Source organism: Sapajus apella, unplaced genomic scaffold (assembly GCF_009761245.1).
Source record: "Sapajus apella isolate SASKATOON/1434 unplaced genomic scaffold, GSC_monkey_1.0 scaffold24, whole genome shotgun sequence".
NCBI classification, from domain to species: Eukaryota; Metazoa; Chordata; class Mammalia; order Primates; family Cebidae; genus Sapajus; species Sapajus apella.
In genome coordinates, this window is record NW_022436964.1 from 28,262,375 (window position 1) to 28,268,529 (window position 6,155).

General features: G+C 33.8%; 1 non-coding gene across 1 annotated transcript; it reads left to right on the forward strand.

Annotated features, from left to right (window-relative positions):
- The first annotated feature begins 1,196 nt into the window (after positions 1-1,196).
- LOC116559915 lies at positions 1,197-1,361 on the forward strand. The gene has a single exon (XR_004272686.1). It is a non-coding gene; the product is annotated as a U1 spliceosomal RNA (small nuclear RNA).
- The last annotated feature ends 4,794 nt before the right edge of the window (positions 1,362-6,155 follow it).

Below are 6,155 nucleotides of genomic sequence, written 5' to 3' on the forward strand. Positions count from 1 at the left end.
TGCACAAAAATTGTCAACCTCGATTTGGTTGAGTGGATTTTATGTATTTTAGGTCCTCTGTATCTGTGGTTTCTACATCCCCGGATTCAACTAACCATGGATAGAAAATATAGGAAAAAAAATCTAAGTCCTACTGAACATGTATAGTGAACATGTATAGACTTTTTTCTCTTTATTCCTAAACAGTACAGTATAGCAACCATGGATACCAAGGGATGATGTGTATAAATTACATATGTGTGTCTCAAAAAGCAACTTGCCGAATTATAGACTTTTTAATTACATAATAAATTCCTTACATATAATTCTTATAAGAAAAATCCATATATTATTTACATGACAAAAAATGTGCAAAATTCTAAAATTTGCCTGTGAAGTCTTTCCATTGATGAATACCTTGCTATATTCAAGCAAAATCTGCCTGGTACATCATGTCAGTTGGTTTCAGTATATTATGTGTTAAGAATAGGGCTCCAGAGTTCTCAGTTCTAGAGGTTGCCAGTGTGGCAAAAAAGAGTAAAATATTACATAAGAAATTTCTTACCCAAAATTATTATAGGAAAACGAGTATATTATTTACAAACACACACACACACAAAAGTGCAACATTTTGTAATTTGCCTCTAAATTCTAACGTGAGCCAAGTTACAGAGGCAAGGAGAGTTTGATGAGTGATTAGTGGCTATTTACATACCTACTATGTCTGCTACTTAGTGACATTCTCTTCTTAGACAAATCACAGGATCTCCCTAAATGACGTTTCTTTCCTTAATATAGGGGTAATAATAGTACTTCTTATCTCACAATGTTGTTAAGTGAATCAGAGATAATTAGCAGGAAAGCCTGGGCAATTATAAGTAAAATATATGTTTTAATTTTCTTTTTTAAAGGATATACTATTGTTTAAAGAGATAGGAACAGTGTATACAATCAATAGCAATTCTGATTATAATACAATAATTGAGAACATACAAGAAAACACAATCATGGAGAATAAACTTTCATTGTTTATGTTATGTATCAATGTAGGTAATCTATATTAAGCAAAATGTTATAATTAGTCTGTGCCTTAGATGATTTATAGATTCTTCACTCAAATCTTCAAGGATTTCTAGCTAATAAGGTCATCTCAAAGATAAAATGATAAAATAAATTTTCTTTCAAAAACTGACTCAAACAACTAGGATAGAAATAAAGTATTCACCTGGCAGGGAAGATACCATGATCACGAAGGTGGTTTTCCCAGGGCGAGGCCTATCCATTGCACCCTGGATGTGCTGACACCTGCGATCTCCCCAAATGTGGAAAACTCGACTGCATAATTTGTGGTAGTGGGGGGACTGTGTTAGAGATTTCCCCTGATTAGAACAAACAAACAAAAAAGAAAATAAGATATTCAAGAAAATTGTAGTATTTCACTCAATATTTTATTAAATGCCAAGAAAACAAAATAAAAATATTATAGAAAGACACAATTTAATACATCTTCTGATATTATTATTCACAAAAGCATTTAATATGTAATTTTTTCTTTTAAATCCTTTGTGGTAATGATTATGAGTTTCTTGCCTTAGTTTACTAAATTAAGATTCCAAATAGCCAACCAAACATAATTTTCCAGTTGAAAATGTTAATCAAATTAAATGTTTTCATTAACAGCAAAGTGAAATCAGCTAGTACTTACAGAGCATTCATATATATGGTGAACTAGATTTCTGGAGGATAAAATAAAAGGAATAAATAATAAATTATAGTCTCAAATCATAATATATGAGTGAGCTGTAATATGAAAATAACCTCAGAAAGTTGCAAAAAGGAAAGTTACTAAACTTAGTCAATAGAGATTAAGTCAATTCTGCCTTTATCTTAAAGGCAGAAAAATATGACATTTACTGAGAGGAGTTGAATAAGTGAATTAGGCTAGCATAATGACTTTGAGAAAGGCAGTGATGGGAGGTAAATCACAGTAGGTTGCTTGGGACAATATTGTTTAGAATTTGGAGTATAAGGTTTAGATGTTTTAACTTCATGCTGTTATCAAAATGGAAAGTTGCTTAAACATTTTGAGAAGGGTTAAAGTTTTGTCAGAGTAATGGTAAAAAAAAATTGAGACAGAAATGCCAATTAATATCAGTTAAATGGATTTTCTCTTTCTTTTTTAAAAGTGTGAATTAGACATATCTAACCTATGTCATAACTACAGTGGTATTAGCAGGAAGAAAATAAAATATGCATGTGAGAAATCCTGAGGAAACAGACTCATTGGGATTTAGGAACACAGCCATTAAGAGAGAAGACAGAATTCACCATTAATGAATGAAAGCTTTTAACTTCAGGCAGTTTTGAGAGTTATCAAAGAAGATAAAGTCTTTGAGGATGTAATAGAGTCTAGGAGAGTATTTTTAAAAACTTGCTGGGTTTAAAGTAGCAGAACATTTAAGTGAAAATATCCAGAGAGTCATTACAAACCCAGAAAATACACACTAAAGCATCGGAAAGAATCTAGACTAAAAAGAATAATTTAAGGGCCTGGGGCACAGAAGTGAGAGTTGAGGCTGTGAACCTGACTGTGGCTTCTAAAGGAAAGCTAACAAAGAGAATCTTCCCCAAGGAAAACCTGGATGATGTCTAATCATTGTCTATGGAAATTTGGAGAGAAATCAAGCAGAGTTAAGGGATATAATCCAGACGAAAGCAGAAGAAAACCAGATTATAATGTGTTAAGGAATTGGTACTTGATGAGCAAATGAGGGAAGAAAATGCATTATGCTTTCTAGAATGTTTGCAAATCAAGCTTTTAATCATACAATTATTAAATCGCTTTTATACAACCAGAAATTGGAAATGTCACTAAAGGCTGGATTACATACAGCCAACCGTGTGCTCTGACTACTGGAGTAGGGTTGAAGAGAGAGAATGGGAGTAACAAATGACGCGAGAATCCATGTAAGGAGATCCAGCCTAGTATGTGATGGTCATGGTAGGCAGTGACTGTCAAGAAATGGCGGTGGATATAAGAAAAGGAAGAGCTGGGGAAGACAGGCAGCTCAGGTAAGAGAGAAAGATTATGAAATGGCTGGAAAATGGAACACATCAGGAAAGGAAAATACTGTGAAAGGTTGGTGAGAAATCAGGAAAGTGATGAGAGGTAAGGCTTAAAAGGAAATCCTGTCCTTGAAAGTGTTGCTAAGAAATTATAACTTTCCCTTGAGTACACTGACTAATGGGGTTCTAAGTAGGAAACTGATGTTTATCCCAATCACAAGATTAGCCTTGCTATTCCCTTAGTTTATGAAAAAGGACAAAGTCAAAGAAAAGGAATGAAATCAAATGCCAATCAAGGGACAATAATCACTGTTTATTTTTTCTAGTTTTGAATTTTCTCATGCCTTCGAGCATGGAAATTATGAACCTCATAAATATGATAATCTTTAGGTTCATGTTATTGCCTACCTTTAATTAGTTAGAAAAAAAAACATTTAAGTGGTCTCTATAATTAAAATATGAACAACTTTAAAACTGCTGTGATGATTATTCATCATACAAGGAACTCTAATTTGGATGCAAGGCCCTAACTAGTATGACTCGGAGCAAGCCAATGGGAAGGAACAAGAAGGAGCTTTGCTCAACAGAAAGATAAACAACCAATAGTAGCTTCCAGTCACACAGATACTAAAGGTAATCCTTTTCTTCATTTGAAGATATCAAATAATTTCTCCATAGTAGTAGAAAAAATTCTGTTGCTGGAATATATCACAAGTAAAAGTTGACTATGGTGCAAAATAACCAATCACTTGGAAATCAATTGCCTATACAGCTAGCTAATAAAAAAGAAACAAACACGTTTTCCATTTAATTATGTCACTAGTTTATGCTTCAGAGTTCTAAAAAAGCATTTTTTCTTTTTCTTTTTTTTTTTTTTTTTTTTGAGACAGAGTCTCACTCCGTCACCAGGCGCCAGGCTGGAGTGCAGTGGCGTGACCTTGGCTCACTGCAACCTCCGCCTCCCGGGTTCAAGCAATTCTCCTGCCTCAGCCTCCCGAATACCTGGGACTACAGGCGCGCGCCACCACGCCCAGCTAATTTTTTTGTATTTTTAGTAAAGACGGGGTTTCACCATGTTGGCCAGGATGGTCTGGATCTCTTGACCTCGTGATCCGCCCACCTTGGCCTCTCAAAGTGCTGGGATTACAGGCGTGAGCCACTGCGCCCGGCCTTAAAAAGCACCTTTAAATTTTGTGTAATAAAACTAAATACATCAATGTACCCATGCTATATATTTTCTTGGTATGTTCTAGACAATGTACTAATATCTATAATTTTCAAGAATTACTGGCTGGGGATGGGGAAAGAGAGAGGGAAATCAGTTATCGAAATAAAAACTTGAACAAACAAACTATTTTTAAAATTACTGAGAGCTGGTTATTAGGGACATGGTTTATTGAACTGAATTATCACATTTAAAATTCGTGACCCAAAACTGTTGCTCTTCTTAGCTGTACAATTGACACCCACCAGCATGGTGTGTGTTGGAAGTAGAAATGCCTTTTTTAAGATCTGTTAATTTAACTTATGTAAATTAATTGGCTGAAACATGAAGAGTACAGAATTTTACCATTTGAATGTCTTTATTAACTGGAAAGTCAGGTGTTGAAATACTTTTAAATCCTATTAATCTGTTCTCTGCTGGTGTAATGTGGGCAGATTCTCACCTGTTAATTATATTGTGTATAAAAAATAGAAAAATTTAGTTGAAAGAAATAAAATACCCTATATCAGTACTTCTTTGCCTATAAACCTATGCCCACAGAGAAATACAGCTTTTGCTATCGCAAAACCAGCCTTGTCCTAGTCACAATCCCATAGTCACAAATTATTATGACAGTTATTTCCTTTGGCAAGATACTGCTTTATACTGTAAGTAAATAAATATTCTTGTTACTCTACCATCAGCACTCACCATTATGAAACTACTAAAGATATCTGTACAGACGCTCTGTAGAAAATCATAACAAACCTCAGTTCTTGTCATTTTAAAGTAACTTTCAAAAACAGTGTTCTGATACCACTTAATGTACAATTCAGAATTGCTGTTTTTTTTAGATTATACGTGTTTACAAAATATTTCTAAAGAAATAATTAATCTAAAAAACAGCAATACTCCTGACCCCTTACCCTACTGTAAGAATGTAAAATTAAAAGACTTAGTTTCAACTCATAAGCTATTCCTACAATTTATAATAATAATTGCTTGTGAGAGACTCTGGTATCACAAATAATATTTCATAGACCTGAGTCTTCAAATATGTTAGAGATACAGAAATCTGCACTCTAGTTAAATACCCCATTTATGTACCTACACCTTTGCTATGGATTTTAAACACCAGAAGATGCTTCTACAACTTCTTTTCTAATTTATATTTATCAAACTAATGTTGAAAATCACTACCTATATTTTTGAAAAGCATATGTATCATCTTACAGTTTTTTATTTCTAGATTTTAATGTTCTTGAGAACCTTCTGGGCATTGTAAAAGTAGATGTAAATTTTGCTTGAAAGTACAGTTTGTTGAAAGGTGAAATGAAGATATTAATTATTATCTCAAATATAAACAACTGGAAAAATTCAAGATAACATTTATGAAATAATTATGATTCAGTAAGTATTTTAATAAATAATGAGGACAAAAAACCAATAGTATAAGTATAGAACATTCTGATTTAAACTGATATGAAGGGTCTTTAGAAAATATTTAAGGACTGACTGAACAAAAATAAATTCAATAAAAATAAAAGAAATAGCCATTTAGGAATTAAGTGAGGGAGGAATGGCACAAAAGGAAAGGCTGGCGATCAGTTTGCAGCTGAGCTGTCACTGCTGAGTGTTAGTGACTTGAGTCACAGTCATCAATAAGGCAGACTATTTGGTGCATGCCTGAAATAGAGGCCAGGTACAATCAAGCCAAAAAGACATCCATCATGGTTTCAATACCCAGAGACTCTGTGCTGTAAGTTACGTCTGTCTCAAACTGCAAGGATAAAAGGCTTAACAGCCCTAGGAGAAAATATTGCCACATGTAGAAATGGTTCAGGAAGAAGACTCCATTTGTTGGAGGTATTGGCAAAATGCTTGCAACTCATGCAGATGAGGAACA